We start from the raw sequence: 17,536 nt of genomic DNA, 5'->3' as shown, positions 1-17,536 counted from the left end.
AATTAACCTGAGCATTTTCCTTATTTTAATAAAAAAACTCCACCAAGCAGTTATAAGGGGTTATATAGTTATAATCAAGTGAGGGGGTGTGGGGTGTTTGGGGAAAAAAAAATAACGACAGTGAAAAGTGCCTTTACATAGAGGTGAATGGGGACTATGCTTTTACTGTAAATATATATCTATATGCTTATATACATATATATTTTTTTAATATGTATATATACACATATAAAAACATAAATATATATGTATATATTCATAAACATATATTTCTTTTTTAAGATACGATGAGTCCAAGGAATTCATCCTTACTTGTGGGATATCGCCTCCTGGTCAGCAGGAGGAGTCAAAGAGCACCACAGCAGAGCTGTATATATAGCTCCTCCCTTCCCTCCCACTCCAGTCATTTTCTTTGCCTGTGTTAGTGATAGGAAGAGGTAAAGTGAGGTGTTAGTTTAGATTCTTCAATCAAGAGTTTTTTATTTTTAAAATGGTGCCAGTGAGTACTATTTTGTTACAGGGTGTAGCCGTATTCCTTGTTAGCCTCTGGAGTAGAGCAACAGGTGGCTTTAAAGCATTGGGAACTGGTGGGATTAAATTCTCACTGCTCCTCCCATACTGTGTGCTGCCCTTTTGACGATGGTCTTAGCAAATATTAACTAAGACCCTGTATGTCTCCACTCTCCACAGAACTGCAGGAGGGAAAGAAGACCTCTTTGATCCTGTGGGACCGTTCATGCTGTCGCTCAGCATTAAGGTATGTGCAGCGTTATTTTTCTGTGACAGTACTAACTTAGAGACAGCTGTACCTTTTATTTATCTGCCTCCCCAGTGTGCTTTGTTGTTGCAGGGCTGGATGCATTACACTATGGCAACAATTATAGATGATTTTGGCATCATAAAAATTTTTGCACCTCAGGGCTTCTCTTTTTATTACTAGGGAATATGCGGTGGGGGAAGGTCAGGACAAGGAGCGCTCTAGTTATGAAATAGAGGTTACACTCTCTTTTCTTAATGAGCGCATAACGGCTGTGGGCTTGACGCTGGGGACCCTGGTTACGGAGTTATCTAATTCAGACTCCGGTGTGGGGGTATTTGTTTATATTGGCCAGATAGTGGTACGCTGTGTATGAGGGACATAAGTGTGTGTGTTCATTGTTTTCATGCCATAACTTTTGCGGGGCATTGTTTTTAGGCATTTTCACAGGAAGTACTAGTATGTTTTTTCACGCCCACGATGGGCGGGGTTATTTTCGCGCGCTCCAGGTAAAGCCGCGCAGTTGTTTTTCTGGCTACAGAGTTTAGACCGAGTGGTTCGGCAGTGGTGGACATCCGGATCAGTGCTGTTGCTGGAATTTCTAAGACCGCATGATTAGACATTGAAGCAGGCGGTCTTAGGCAGTGGATAAGTCGGCAGACAGTGGTGGTTAATTTGCTTTAACTTTACTGTTACGTTCTGTATTAGAACTAACAGATAGAGTGTGAGTACTGTTGATTTGCAATTTAAAGCCACAGTTACACGTTGTTTTCAGTAAATTTTGACAGCAGTCAGATTAGGCTGTTTTAATATTATTTCTTTTTTGCAACCCACTGCCAACTTTGTTTTGCTTAATTTGATCACATGGAAGATCTTCAGAATGTTCCATGTTCCATGTGTTTGAATGCCAATGTGGAACCTCCTGTTACTTTTTGTCCCTCATGCACTGAGAGGGCATTACAGTTTAGAAAGCAAATTTTCTTCGATAAAAATTTGGCAAAAGCGGATGCTTCTCAGGGTTCTACTGATGAGATACAGAGTATGCCGCTGTTTTCTCCTCAAGCATCACAACCCTTAACACCTGCTCAGGCGCAGCCTAGTACCTCTGCAGCTTCTGCTGCGATTACACTTCAGGACATAGCTGCAGTTATGTCATCTACTCTTTCAGATGCGTTATCTGCCTTTCCCATATTTCAAGGCAAACGCAGAAGGAAGGACACCCAAGTGGTCAATACAGATTCTGATGCTTTAACTATCCGAAGGCGAACTTTCTGACTCAGGAAGTGTCTTGCCACTGACAGATTCTGAAGTGGTTTCCCTCAGGTTTAAACTGGAACACCTCCGCCTGTTATTGAGGGAGGTTTTGGTGACTCTGGACGACTGCGATTCAATTGTGGTTCCTCCAGAAAAATTGAGTAAGTTGGACAGATATCTAGAAGTCCCTTCTTATTCTGATGTTTTTCCAGTTCCTAAGAGAACTTCTGAGATTATTGCTAAGGAATGGGAGAGACCAGGTATTCCATTCTCTCCTTCTCCCGTTTTCAAGAAGATGTACCCTATAGAGGACGCTATCAGGGATTCATGGCAGAGGGTCCCTAAGGTGGAAGGAGCTATCTCCACCTTGGCTAAGCGGACTACTATTCCTATTGAGGATAGTTGTGCTTTCAAAGACCCTATGGATAAGAAATTAGAGGGTCTTCTTAAGAAGATCTATGTTCATCAGGGGTTGCTATTGCAACCGGCGGCCTGCATTGTTACGGTTACAAGTGCTGCTGCGTATTGGTTTTTTGCTCTGGAAGAGTCTCTTAAAACTGAGACTTCTTTGGAAGAGATACAGGATAGAATTAAAGCTCTTAAATTAGCAAATTCATTTATTACGGATGCTTCTCTGCAGATTACCAAATTGGCGGCTAAGAGTTCGGGTTTTCCATTTTAGCACGCAGAGCTTTATGGTTGAAATCTTGGGCTGCGGATGTGTCGTCCAAGTCTAAGCTTCTGGCTATTCCTTACAAGGGGAAGACATTGTTCAGTCCTGACTTGAAGGAAATTATTTCTGACATCACATGAGGCAAGGGTCATCTCCTCCCTCAGGATAAAAAATCCAAACAGAGAGTAATTTTCGTTCCTTTAGAAATTTCAAGGGAATCCCTCTCCTCTAAACAGGAAGAGAACTATTCTCAAGCCAAGTCTAGCTGGAGACCCAACCAGTCTTGGAATAAGGGTAAACAATCCAAGAAGCCAGCGGCTGCTCCCAAGTCAGCATGAAGGGCTGGCCCACGATCCAGGATCGGATCTAGTAGGGGGCAGATTGTCTTTCTTCATCCAGGCTTGGTTAAGGGATGTTCAGGAGCATTAGGGCATTAGAGATAGTGTCTCAGGGATACAAGCTGGAATTCAGAAATTCTTCCCCCAGAGGAAGGATTCTTCTTTCTCTATTGTCTGTAGACCAGATAAAAGAGAGGCGTTCTTACGCTGTGTAAGAGACCTCTCCTCCATGGGAGTAATTTGTCCCGTTCCAATTCATGAACAGGGACAGGGATTTTATTCAAATCTGTTTGTAGTTCCCAAAAAATAGGGAACTTTCAGACCTATCTTAGATCTCAAGAGTCTAAACAAATTTCTCAGAGTTCCATCTTTCAAGATGGAAACTTTTCGTACCATTTTTCCATTGATCCAGGAGGGTCAATTCATGACAACGGTGGATCTAAAGGATGCATATCTTCATGTTCCTATAAAACAGAGATCATTACAAGTTCCTGAGGTTTGCCTTTCTGGACAAACATTATCAGTTTGTGTCTCTCCCTTTCGGGTTGGCAACAGCACCCAGAATTTTCACAAAAGTTCTGGGGTCTTTATTGGCGGTTCTAAGGCCTTGGGGCATAGCGGTGGCACCTTATCTGGACGATATACTGATTCAGGCGTCATCATTTCAAATGGCAAAGTCCCATACCGGCATTGTACTTTCCTTCCTAAGGTCCCACGGGTGGAAGGTAAACCTGGAAAAGAGTTTTTTAGTTCCTCAGACAAGGGTGCCCTTTCTGGGAACTGTAATACACTCTATTTCAATGAATGACGGAGGTCAGAAAGCTTAAGATTCTGAATACATGTCGAACCATTCAGTCCAATCCTCGTCCGTCAGTGGCTCAGTGCATTGTGGTAATCAGATTGATGGTGGCGGCAATGGACATTGTACCATTTACGCGGTTTCATCTCATGCCTCTGCAATTGAGCATGCTCAGGCAGGGGATCTGTCTCCTCTAGTATATCTAGATCAGGAGACAAGGGATTCTCTTCTATGGTGGTTGTCACTGGATCATCTGTCTCAGGGGACATGCTTCCGCAGACCCTCATGGGTGATAGTGACAACGGATGTGTGATATACCTTTAAATCTGCACTTCACAAGCACTTCCTTCCTATTTAAGGAAGCACTCTAGCCTCATTCTGGGCCTGAAAATTGAAGTTGTTTCTTCACAGTTCACTTTGACTCCTGTGAAATAACTTTGCTCTTAGACTTTACTAGGTCTTTCAGGTCCTTAAGCTCATTTCTTACTATATGCGCTGCATATTCTGTTGCTGCCTTTACTATCTACCGGAACCAGCCTCCCAGATTACTACGCTTACCGGAACTACTTACTTCAGATGCCGAAGTCGCGCTCACACTGAGCGGTCACCGGAGCTCAAACTGCCTGCCTGTCAGCTCCTCAAAGCTCTCCCATACCCACGCTGATTCAACCTCCCTGCTCACAAGCTAAGTACCGCTCTCCACGCACAAATACTTACCTCAATACTTTTGCAATTATCCTGCATACGTTTTGCTTCTGTGTATATAAACCTGTCATCTGGAAAAGTACTTATGAATCGTATTTGGGATAAATGAGAGTGTGTCTGGACTGTATATATTTTATTGATTGCTTGTGTGAGTGCGTGAAAACCTTGCTTAAACATAAAGCAACAACTTTGCCTTGGATATTACTGAACTGCCATATGAGTAATTTAACCCATTTATTACTCACATATTCTCTGAGGTTTTCCTTGTTATATCATTCTTATATCAGTGCCTTTTCCACATTTTCTTATGTGTTATTGCAAGATATAGTTTCATATATATTAAATCAATTACTAAACTAAAGCCTCACCTTATATAACAAGTTGAATAAGTGATTTCTTCTTGCTTATTATAAGAAAAGAGCAACAAAACCTTTATTTTTGTCATATACATTTGTATTCACCATTAAAAGTGATTGTGAGTATCACAGAATTTTCAGGCCATAAACTATAAGGACATAACCTCTAACAATAAAAATGGATCCCAGTGAAATAAAGAATGAAATCACTAATATCAATCAAAAATTGGAATACTTAGCCAGGGCTTTAACTGAATTACAAACTGAAAACAAGGCACTTAAAACACTAGTTAAAGAATGTTTACCTGTGAAAAGTTTAGACACACCTGACCCACACATTAATTACCCACAAACCTTCACTGGTAAACGAAGTGAATATAGAGACTTCAAAAATGCTTGTAATCTACTTTTCTCACTTAGGCCTAAGACCTATCATTCTGAAAGAATCAAAGTGTGCACCACTATCTCTTTCCTCCAGGGGGAGCCCCGCTCATGGGCTAATAGAATTTTTGAGTATAACCATCCAATTCTTGATTCTTTGGAAGAATTTTTTCTAGCAATGACATCCTTATATGAGGACTCTCACACCCAGATCACTGCAGAAACAAAATTAAGATCTCTTAAACAAGGAAAAAGGAACGTAGAAGAATACATCACCGAGTTCCAAATGTGGATGATGATTCCAAGTGGAATGAAATAAGCTTAAAGAACCAATTCAGATTGGGACTTTCTGAAGCCTTAAAAGATGAGTTGTCCCGCTTGGAGATGCCTGAATCTTTAAACGGTCTCATAAAATTGAGTACAACTCTGGATCGTAGACTGCGCGAAAGGAAGGCTGAAAGGGCTTCTTCTGATGGAACACCGCGACGTTCATATCCTTACACTCCAATCCAGGAAAAGGGTACATCAAATCCAATGGAGATTGGAGCTATAAGGGGACCCCTTACACCCGAAGAAAAGGCCAGACGTAAATCTGAAAACCTTTGTTTATATTGTGGGCAAAAGGAACATTCCGTCTCAAATTGCCCAAATCTTCTAAGGCAAAAAAAGGGTAAGATGCATATAAAGCATAATATTTTACTGCTAGCACAAAACCCTCAACTGACTGTTGATCTTTCTTTACAGTGGGATCGGAAAAACGTACGATCTAAAGCGTTGATCGATTCTGGGGCAGCCGGAAATTATATTGATATTTCTTTTGTTAAATTACAGGGAGTGCAGAATTATTAGACAAATGAGTATTTTGACCACATCATCCTCTTTATGCATGTTGTCTTACTCCAAGCTGTATAGGCTCGAAAGCCTACTACCAATTAAGCATATTAGGTGATGTGCATCTCTGTAATGAGAAGGGGTGTGGTCTAATGACATCAACACCCTATATCAGGTGTGCATAATTATTAGGCAACTTCCTTTCCTTTGGCAAAATGGGTCAAAAGAAGGACTTGACAGGCTCAAAAAAGTCAAAAATAGTGAGATATCTTGCAGAGGGATGCAGCACTCTTAAAATTGCAAAGCTTCTGAAGCGTGATCATCGAACAATCAAGCGTTTCATTCAAAATAGTCAACAGGGTCGCAAGAAGCGTGTGGAAAAACCAAGGCGCAAAATAGCTGCCCATGAACTGAGAAAAGTCAAGCGTGCAGCTGCCAAGATGCCACTTGCCACCAGTTTGGCCATATTTCAGAGCTGCAACATCACTGGAGTGCCCAAAAGCACAAGGTGTGCAATACTCAGAGACATGGCCAAGGTAAGAAAGGCTGAAAGACGACCACCACTGAACAAGACACACAAGCTGAAACGTCAAGACTGGGCCAAGAAATATCTCAAGACTGATTTTTCTAAGGTTTTATGGACTGATGAAATGAGAGTGAGTCTTGATGGGCCAGATGGATGGGCCCGTGGCTGGATTGGTAAAGGGCAGAGAGCTCCAGTCCGACTCAGACGCCAGCAAGGTGGAGTACTGGTTTGGGCTGGTATCATTAAAGATGAGCTTGTGGGGCCTTTTCGGGTTGAGGATGGAGTCAAGCTCAACTCCCAGTCCTACTGCCAGTTTCTGGAAGACACCTTCTTCAAGCAGTGGTACAGGAAGAAGTCTGCATCCTTCAAGAAAAACATGATTTTCATGCAGGACAATGCTCCATCACACGCGTCCAAGTACTCCACAGCGTGGCTGGCAAGAAAGGGTATAAAAGAAGAAAATCTAATGACAAGGCCTCCTTGTTCACCTGATCTGAGCCCCATTGAGAACCTGTGGTCCATCATCAAATGTGAGATTTACAAGGAGGGAAAACAGTACACCTCTCTGAACAGTGTCTGGGAGGCTGTAGTTGCTGCTGCACGCAATGTTGATGGTGAACAGATCAAAACACTGACAGAATCCATGGATGGCAGGCTTTTGAGTGTCCTTGCAAAGAAAGGTGGCTATATTGGTCACTGATTTGTTTTTGTTTTGTTTTTGAATGTCAGAAATGTATATTTGTGAATGTTGAGATGTTATATTGGTTTCACTGGTAAAAATAAATAATTGAAATGGGTATATATTTGTTTTTTGTTAAGTTGCCTAATAATTATGCACAGTAATAGTCACCTGCACACACAGATATCCCCCTAAAATAGCTAAAACTAAAAACAAACTAAAAACTACTTTCAAAAATATTCAGCTTTGATATTAATGAGTTTTTTGGGTTCATTGAGAACATGGTTGTTGTTCAATAATAAAATTAATCCTCAAAAATACAACTTGCCTAATAATTCTGCACTCCCTGTGAATAAAATCCCTATTGTTTGCAAGGCACACCCAGTATCTGTTAAACTCATTGACGGCACACACATACAACATGGTCCCATTACACATCAAACATTACCACTTTTAGTGACAACTGATAAAGGTCATACTGAATATCTGTCCTTTGATTTAATTACTATCCACATGCATACTCTTATTTTAGGATTTTCTTGGTTACACAAACATAATCCCAGCATTGACTGGTCAAACACACAGGTAACTTTAGAATCACCATTCTGTTTAAATACCTGTTATCCATTTCAGCTAATCTCAACCATAGAAAAAGAACTACCAGAAATTTATCAGGATCTGGCAGAGGTGTTTGACTTAAAAGAAGCAGAAAATCTACCTCCTCATAGGGAGTTTGACTGTCCTATTGATATAATACCAGGGTCTCAAATACCTCACGGTAAAATATACCCATTATCACAAGAAGAGTTAACTTACTTAGGCCTAGATTTAGAGTTTGGCGTTAGCCGTGAAAACCAGCGTTAGAGGCTCCTAACGCTGGTTTTAGGCTACCGCCGGTATTTGGAGTCACTCAAAATAGGGTCTAACGCTCACTTTTCAGCCGCAACTTTTCCATACCGCAGATCCCCTTACGTAAATTGCGTATCCTATCTTTTCAATGGGATTTCTCTAACTCCGGTATTTAGAGTCGTTTCTGAAGTGAGCGTTAGACATCTAACGACAAAACTCCAGCCGCAGGAAAAAAAGTCAGTAGTTAAGAGCTTTATGGGCTAACGCCGGTTTATAAAGCTCCTAACTACTGTGCTCTAAAGTACACTAACACCCATAAACTACCTATGTACCCCTAAACCGAGGTCCCTCCACATCGCCGACACTCGAAAAAAATTTTTTTAACCCCTAATCTGCCGACCGCCACCTACGTTATCCTTATGTACCCCTAATCTGCTGCCCCTAACACCGCTGACCCCTATATTATATTTATTAACCCCTAATCTGCCCCCCACAACGTCGCCTCCACCTGCCTACACTTATTAACCCCTAATCTGCCGACCAGACCTGAGCGCTACTATAATAAAGTTATTAACCCCTAATCCGCCTCACTAACCCTATAATAAATAGTATTAACCCCTAATCTGCCCTCCCTAACATCGCCGACACCTAACTTCAATTATTAACCCCTAATCTGCCGACCGAATCTCGCCGCTATTCTAATAAATGTATTAACCCCTAAAGCTAAGTCTAACCCTAACACTAACACCCCCCTAAGTTAAATATAATTTAAATCTAACGAAATTAATTAACTCTTATTAAATAAATTATTCCTATTTAAAGCTAAATACTTACCTGTAAAATAAATCCTAATATAGCTACAATATAAATTATAATTATATTAGAGCTATTTTAGGATTTATATTTATTTTACAGGTAACTTTGTATTTATTTTAACCAGGTACAATAGCTATTAAATAGTTAAGAACTATTTAATAGCTAAAATAGTTAAAATAATTACAAATTTACCTGTAAAAGAAATCCTAACCTAAATTACAAATAAACCTAACACTAGACTATCAATAAATGAATTAAATAAACTACCTACAATTACCTACAATTAACCTAACACTACACTATCAATAAATTAATTAAATACAATTGCTACAAATAAATACAATTAAATAAACTAGCTAAAGTACAAAAAATAAAAAAGAACTAAGTTACAAAAAATAAAAAAATATTTACAAACATAAGAAAAATATTACAACAATTTTAAACTAATTACACCTACTCTAAGCCCCCTAATAAAATAACAAAGCCCCCCAAAATAAAAAAATGCCCTGCCCTATTCTAAATTACTAAAGTTCAAAGCTCTTTTACCTTACCAGCCCTGAACAGGGCCCTTTGCGGGGCATGCCCCAAGAAATTCAGCTCTTTTGCCTGTAAAAAAAAACATACAATACCCCCCCCAACATTACAACCCACCACCCACATACCCCTAATCTAACCCAAACCCCCCTTAAATAAAACTAACACTAAGCCCCTGAAGATCATCCTACCTTGTCTTCACCATACCAGGTTCACCGATCGGTCCAGAAGAGCTCCTCCGATGTCCTGATCCAAGCCCAAGCGGGGGGCTGAAGAGGTCCATGATCCGGCTGAAGTCTTCATCCAAGCGGGCCAGAAGAGGTCTTCCATCCGATTGAAGTCTTCATCCAAGCGGCATCCATCCGGAGCGAAGCGGCAGCATCCTGAAGACCTCCACCGCGGAACATCCATCCTGGCCGACGACTGAACGCCGAATGACGGTTCCTTTAAATGACGTCATCCAAGATGGCGTCCCTCGAATTCCGATTGGCTGATAGAATATTCCTACCTTAATTCCGATTGGCTGATAGAATCCTATCAGCCAATCGGAATTCGAGGGACGCCATCTTGGATGACGTCATTTAAAGGAACCGTCATTCGACGTTCAGTCGTCGGCCAGGATGGATGTTCCGCGGTGGAGGTCTTCAGGATGCTGCCGCTTCGCTCCGGATGGATGCCGCTTGGATGAAGACTTCAATCGGATGGAAGACCTCTTCTGGCCCGATTGGATGAAGCCCTGTTCAGGGCTGGTAAGGTAAAAGAGCTTTGAACTTTTGTAATTTAGAATAGGGTAGGGCATTTTTTTATTTTGGGGGGCTTTGTTATTTTATTAGGGGGCTTAGAGTAGGTGTAATTAGTTTAAAATTGTTGTAATATTTTTCTTATGTTTGTAAATATTTTTTTATTTTTTGTAACTTAGTTCTTTTTTATTTTTTGTACTTTAGCTAGTTTATTTAATTGTATTTATTTGTAGCAATTGTATTTAATTAATTTATTGATAGTGTAGTGTTAGGTTAATTGTAGGTAATTGTAGGTAGTTTATTTAATTCATTTATTGATAGTCTAGTGTTAGGTTTATTTGTAACTTAGGTTAGGATTTCTTTTACAGGTAAATTTGTAATTATTTTAACTATTTTAGCTATTAAATAGTTCTTAACTATTTAATAGCTATTGTACCTGGTTAAAATAAATACAAAGTTACCTGTAAAATAAATATAAATCCTAAAATAGCTCTAATATAATTATAATTTATGTTGTAGCTATATTAGGGTTTATTTTACAGGTAAGTATTTAGCTTTAAATAGGAATAATTTATTTAATAAGAGTTCATTAATTTCGTTAGATTTAAATTATATTTAACTTAGGGGGGTGTTAGTGTTAGGGTTAGACTTAGCTTTAGGGGTTAATACATTTATTAGAATAGCGGCGAGATTCGGTCGGCAGATTAGGGGTTAATAATTGAAGTTAGGTGTCAGCGATGTTAGGGAGGGCAGATTAGGGGTTAATACTATTTATGATAGGGTTAGTGAGGCGGGTTAGGGGTTAATAACTTTATTATAGTAGCGCTCAGGTCCGGTCGGCAGATTAGGGGTTAATAAGTGTAGGCAGGTGGAGGCGACGTTGTGGGGGGCAGATTAGGGGTTAATAAATATAATATAGGGGTCGGCGGTGTTAGGGGCAGCAGATTAGGGGTACATAGGGATAATGTAAGTAGCGGCGGTTTACGGAGCGGCAGATTAGGGGTTAATAATAATATGCAGTGGTCAGCGATAGCGGGGGCGGCATATTAGGGGTTAATAAGTGTAAGGTTAGGGGTGTTTAGACTCGGGGTACATGTTAGAGTGTTAAGTGCAGACGTAGGAAGTGTTTCCCCATAGCAAACAATGGGGCTGCGTTAGGAGCTGAACGCGGCTTTTTTGCAGGTGTTAGGTTTTTTTTCAGCTCAAACAGCCCCATTGTTTCCTATGGGAGAATCGTGCACGAGCACGTTTTTGAGGCTGGCCGCGTCCGTAAGCAACTCTGGTATCGAGTGTTGAAGCTGCGTTAAAAATGCTCTACGCTCCTTTTTTGGAGCCTAACGCAGCCTTTATGTGGACTCTCAATACCAGAGTTAATTTTATGGTGCGGCCAGAAAAACGCGGGTGTTAGATTTTCGGCTCGTTACCGACAAAACTCCAAATCTAGGCCTTACGCTCTTATCTCGACGACAACCTCCGAAAGGGTTTTATATCACATTCAACATCACCAGCATCAGCTGGAATGTTTCTAGTACGTAATAAAGACGGTACTATAAGACCTATCATTGATTATAGAGCATTAAATGAAATAACCATTAAAAACAGATATCCTCTACCACTTATACCTGAATTACTAGAACGATTGAATGAAGCAACTATCTATTCCAAACTTGACCTTAAGGGGGCTTATAACCTCATACGTATGAAAGAAGGTCACGAATGGAAAACCGCCTTTAGAACCCGTTACGGGCTTTTTCAATATAATGTGATGCCGTTTGGTCTGAGCAATGCTCCCGCAACCTTTCAGCATTTTATTAATGAAATTTTCCATGATCTGATGGACATTTGTGTTATCATATACTTAGATGACATCTTGATATATTCCAAATCTCCCTCTGAACACGAAAAGCACGTAAGATGGGTACTTACTCGTTTAAAGGAACACAAATTATATGCAAAATTAGAAAAATGCGTGTTCCATGTTTCTAAGATAAAATTCTTAGGTTATATACTCACTCCAAATAAAATACAAATGGATCCTGAAAAGATATCTGCTATTATTCATTGGCCTATTCCCACCACTGTAAAATCACTACAACGCTTCATTGGTTTCGCCAATTTTTACCGGAAGTTTATTAAAAATTTCTCTTCAATAGTCAGACCACTAACCCAATTAACCAGTGTTAATCAAAAATTCAAGTGGTCTGACAAAGCACAAGAAACTTTTGATACTCTTAAAGAACTATTCACTACTGCTCCAATTCTATCGCTCCCCAATTTTGAAGCTCAATTCCAACTCGAAGTGGATGCCTCAAACACAGGCATAGGAGCAGTACTTTCTCAAAAACAAGGTGATGATGGTGAAATTCACCCAATCGCTTTTTTCTCCAGAACATTAACTAGTGCTGAAGGTAACTATAGTGTGGGTGATAAGGAACTTCTGGCTATAAAGAATGCTCTAGAACAATGGAGACACCTCTTAGAAGGATCAAAGCTTCCCTTCATAATATTTACTGACCATAAGAATCTTGAATATTTGAAGAAGAACAAAACTTTGACAGCCAGACAAGCAAGATGGTCATTATTCTTAGACCGCTTTAACTTTATCATCACTTACAAACCAGGAAGTCAAAATACGAAAGCTGATGCTTTATCTAGAATATCAGAAACTTTACCCCATGATCCACCTAATTATACGATCTCACCTGAAAAGTTCATTGGTGTCCTCACACCTATAGAACAAGAAGTACATAATGCCTTAAAAGAAGATACAATACCTCACCAGTATTGTTCCAAAGACCCTCAATCCGGCCTATACTATCATAACAATCAATTATATGTACCCGAGAGTATCAGATCATCAGTCCTCTCACACACCCATGATGATATCATTTCTGGACATCCGGGAATCCAAAAAACCATTGACCTCACCCGACGTAATTTCTGGTGACCAGGTATGAATAAATACATCTATGAATATGTATCCGGGTGCGAGAATTGTGCTCGAAACAAATTAGTTCACAAAAGACCAATTGGTTTACTCACACCTCTGCCTATCCTGGATAAACCATGGAGTACCATAGCACCGACAGGGGAACCCAGTTTACTTCCTCTTTCTGGAGATCTCTATGTAAACTGTTAAAGATTGACCATCGTTATACGACTGCTTTCCATCCCCAGACAAATGGACTAACAGAGAGACTGAATCAGACCATAGAACAATTCTTACGTTGTTATATATCACATCTTCAAGATGACTGGTCAGTTTATCTCCCCATGGCTGAATTCACATATAACAATTCATTAAGCGCCTCTATCAAAACATCCCCCTTCCATGCGACATATGGTTTTCACCCAAACACTATATCTCTCTCTAGTAAAGCAGTAAATTCCCCTGTAGCTACAGAATTTACATCCAATCTCCAAGAAAGACTAAATGTACTGAAGTTACATCTGAAGGAAGCAAAAAATTATCAAAAAAGATATTATGATCTAACTCATAGACAAGGCCCTGATTACAAGATTGGGGACTTAGTACTCCTTTCAACTAGGAATCTCAAACTTCATGTTCCAAGCAAAAAACTTGCTAATCAGTTTTTGGGTCCTTTCCCAATCGAACAAGTGATCAATTCCAATGTGGTAAAACTTAAATTGCCTACTGATTATAAGATTCATCCATCTTTTCATATCTCTTTGTTGAAACCATATCCTGTCAAAGTTCGCACTTCTGACTCTCCCCCACCTCCTGTTATGGTGGATAATCAAGAGGAATTTGAGGTAGAATCCATACTAGACTCTAGGATAAATAGACATAAATTGGAATATCTCATTAAATGGAAAGGTTATGGCCCAGAAGATAATTCCTGGCTCATTTATTCTGCAGTTCATTCACCCCAGTTGGTCAAGGATTTCCATAGGAAATACCCCCTCAAACCACATCTGGAATCCCCAGGGGTGATTCCTTGAGGGGGGGGACATGTGATATACCTTTAAATCTGCACTTCACAAGCACTTCCTTCCTATTTAAGGAAGCACTCTAGCCTCATTCTGGGCCTGAAAATTGAAGTTGTTTCTTCACAGTTCACTTTGACTCCTGTGAAATAACTTTGCTCTTAGACTTTACTAGGTCTTTCAGGTCCTTAAGCTCATTTCTTACTATATGCGCTGCATATTCTGTTGCTGCCTTTACTATCTACCGGAACCAGCCTCCCGGATTACTACGCTTACCGGAACTACTTATTTCAGACGCCGAAGTCGCGCTCACACTGAGCGGTCACCGGAGCTCAAACTGCCTGCCTGTCAGCTCCTCAAAGCTCTCCCATACCCACGCTGCTTCAACCTCCCTGCTCACAAGCTAAGTACCGCTCTCCACGCACAAATACTTACCTCAATACTTTTGCAACTATCCTGCATACGTTTGCTTCTGTGTATATAAACCTGTCATCTGGAAAAGTACTTATGAATCGTATTTGGGATAAATGAGAGTGTGTCTGGACTGTATATATTTTATTGATTGCTTGTGTGAGTGCGTGAAAACCTTGCTTAAACATAAAGCAACAACTTTGCCTTGGATATTACTGAACTGCCATATGAGTAATTTAACCCATTTATTACTCACATATTCTCTGAGGTTTTCCTTGTTATATCATTCTTATATCAGTGCCTTTTCCACATTTTCTTATGTGTTATTGCAAGATATAGTTTCATATATATTAAATCAATTACTAAACTAAAGCCTCACCTTATATAACAAGTTGAATAAGTGATTTCTTCTTGCTTATTATAAGAAAAGAGCAACAAAACCTTTATTTTTGTCATATACATTTGTATTCACCATTAAAAGTGATTGTGAGTATCACAGGATGCCAGTCTGTTAGGTTGGGGAGCAGTTTGGAACTCCCTAAGGGCTCAGGGTGTATGGACTCCGGTGTAGTCTCTTCTTCCCATCAATATCTTGGAGTTTAGTTGGCTTCGGCCCAATTCATCAGATTTCAGTCGGACAACATAACGACGGTAGCTTACATCAATCATCAGGGAGGAACGAGGAGTTCCTTAGCGATGACAGAAGTAGCCAAGATAATACAGTGGGCGGAGTCTCACTCCTGCCATCTGTCAGCAATCTACATCCCATGGGTGGAAAACTGGGAGGCAGACTTTCTGAGCAGGCAGACATTTCATCCGGGGAAATGGGAACTCCATCTGGAGATATTTTCCAACCTGATTCTCAGATAGGGCAGGCCGGAGTTGGATCTCATGGCATCTCGTCAGAATGCCAAGCTTCCAAGATACGGATCCAGGTCCAGGGATCCTCAGGCGGAGCTGATAGATGCCCTGGCAGTGCCTTGGTCTTTCAGCCTAGCTTATGTGTTTCCTCCATTTGCTCTTCTTCCCAGGGTGATTGCTGGAGTCAAACAGGAGAGGGTGTCGGTGATCCTCATCGCTCCTGCGTGGCCTCGCAGGATTTGGTATGCGGATCTGGTGGACATGTCATCTCGGCCACCGTGGAAGCTACCATTGAGGAAAGACCTTCTCATTGAAGGTCCCTTCCTTCATCCAAATCTAGTTTCTCTGCAGCTGACTGCTTGGAGATTGCACGCTTAATTTTATCTAAGCGAGGGTTTTCTGATTCGGTCATAGATACCTTAATTCAGGCATGTAAGCCTGTTACTAGGAAAATTTACCATAAGATATGGCGTAAATATCTTTATTGGTGTGAATCCAAGGGCTACTCTTGGAGTAGGGGTAGGATTCCTAGGATTTTGTCCTTTCTCCAAGAAGGATTGGAGAAGGGGTTATCAGCAAGTTCCTTAAAGGGACAGATTTCTGCTTTATCTATTTTGTTACACAAGCGTCTGGCCGATGTTCCAGATGTACTTTTCTTTGTCTTTTTGTCATACTCTGACTAGAATCAAGCCTGTATATAGACCAATTGCTCCTCCTTGGAGTTTAAATTTAGTTCTTAGAGTTCTTCAAGGGGTTCTATTTGAACCTATGCATTCATTTGATATTAAGTTATTATCTATTAAAGTCTTATTTCTGGTTGCTATTTCTTCTGCTCGAAGAGTTTCTGAGCTTTCATCATTACAGTTTGATTCTCCTTATCTTATTTTCCATTCGGATAAGGTGGTGTTGCGTACTAATCCTGGTTTTCTTCCTAAAGTTGTTTCAAACAAGAATATTAATCAGGAGATTGTTGTTCCTTCCTTGTGTCCTAATCCTTCCTCTAAGAAGGAACGTGTGTTACATAATTTAGACGTAGTCCGCGCTTTAAAGTTTTACTTACAAGCGACTAAGGATTTTCGGCAGTCATCTTCTTTGTTTATCGTTTTTTCAGGAAAACGTAGGGGTCAGAAAGCTACGGCTACCTCTCTTTCTTTTTGGCTGAAGAGTATCATCCGTTTTGCTTATGAGACTGCTGGACAGCAGCCTCCTGAACGAAATACGGCTCAATCCACTAGGGCTGTGGCTTCCTCATGGGCATTCAAAAATGATGCTTCTGTTGAACAGATTTGCAAAGCTGCAACTTGGCCGTCTCTTCACACTTTTTCCAAATTTTCCAAATTTGATACTTTTGCCTCTGCTGAGTCTGCTTATGGGAGGAAAGTTCTTCAGGCAGTGGTGCCTTCCGTTTAGGTTCCCTGTCTTATCCCTCCCTTTTCATCCGTGTACTATAGCTTTGGTATTGTATCCCACAAGTAAGGATGAATTCCGTGGACTCATCGTATCTTAAAAAAGAAAAGAAAATGTATGCTTACCTGATAAATTTATTTCTTTTTGGATACGATGAGTCCACGGCCCACCCTGTTTTTATGAGACAGGTCTTTATTTTTGTTAAACTTCAGTCACCTCTGCACCTTGGCTTTTCTTTTCTCTTCCTAACTTCGGTCGAATGACTGGAGTGGGAGGGAAGGGAGGAGCTATATATACAGGTCTGCTGTGGTGCTCTTTGCCTCCTCCTGCTGACCAGGAGGCGATATCCCACAAGTAAGGATGAATTCCGTGGACTCATCGTATCCAAAAAGAAATAAATTTATCAGGTAAGCATACATTTTCTGTTTCTTCTTAAACGGGGAGAGTCCACAGCTGCATTCATTACTTTTGGGAATTCAGAACACCCCAGCCAAAGTCTTAATTACCTCCCCCCTTCCCTCATCCTCCAGTCATTCTTTGCCTTTCATCACAGGAGGTTGGCAGAGAAGTGTCGGAAGATTAAAAATAGTCTCTTTTGGAGGGTAGTACTCTTCGAAATGGGACTGGAGTTTTAAGTAATCCTGTAAGCCTCTCAGTGAGCGCATGGATGA

The 17,536-nt window shown here is 40.5% G+C and overlaps 1 protein-coding gene across 1 annotated transcript in view; it reads left to right on the top strand.

The window, feature by feature from the left end:
- Positions 1 to 17,536, top strand: part of CFAP43 (cilia and flagella associated protein 43) — a 491,704-nt gene that overhangs the window by 412,573 nt on the left and 61,595 nt on the right. The gene's annotated exons all lie outside the window — the stretch shown is intronic.

The sequence above is a fragment of the Bombina bombina genome, chromosome 6, assembly GCF_027579735.1.
Source record: "Bombina bombina isolate aBomBom1 chromosome 6, aBomBom1.pri, whole genome shotgun sequence".
NCBI lineage: Eukaryota > Metazoa > Chordata > Amphibia > Anura > Bombinatoridae > Bombina > Bombina bombina.
Note: the sequence above shows the minus strand (reverse complement) of the source record. Positions and strands in the feature narration are given on the sequence as shown.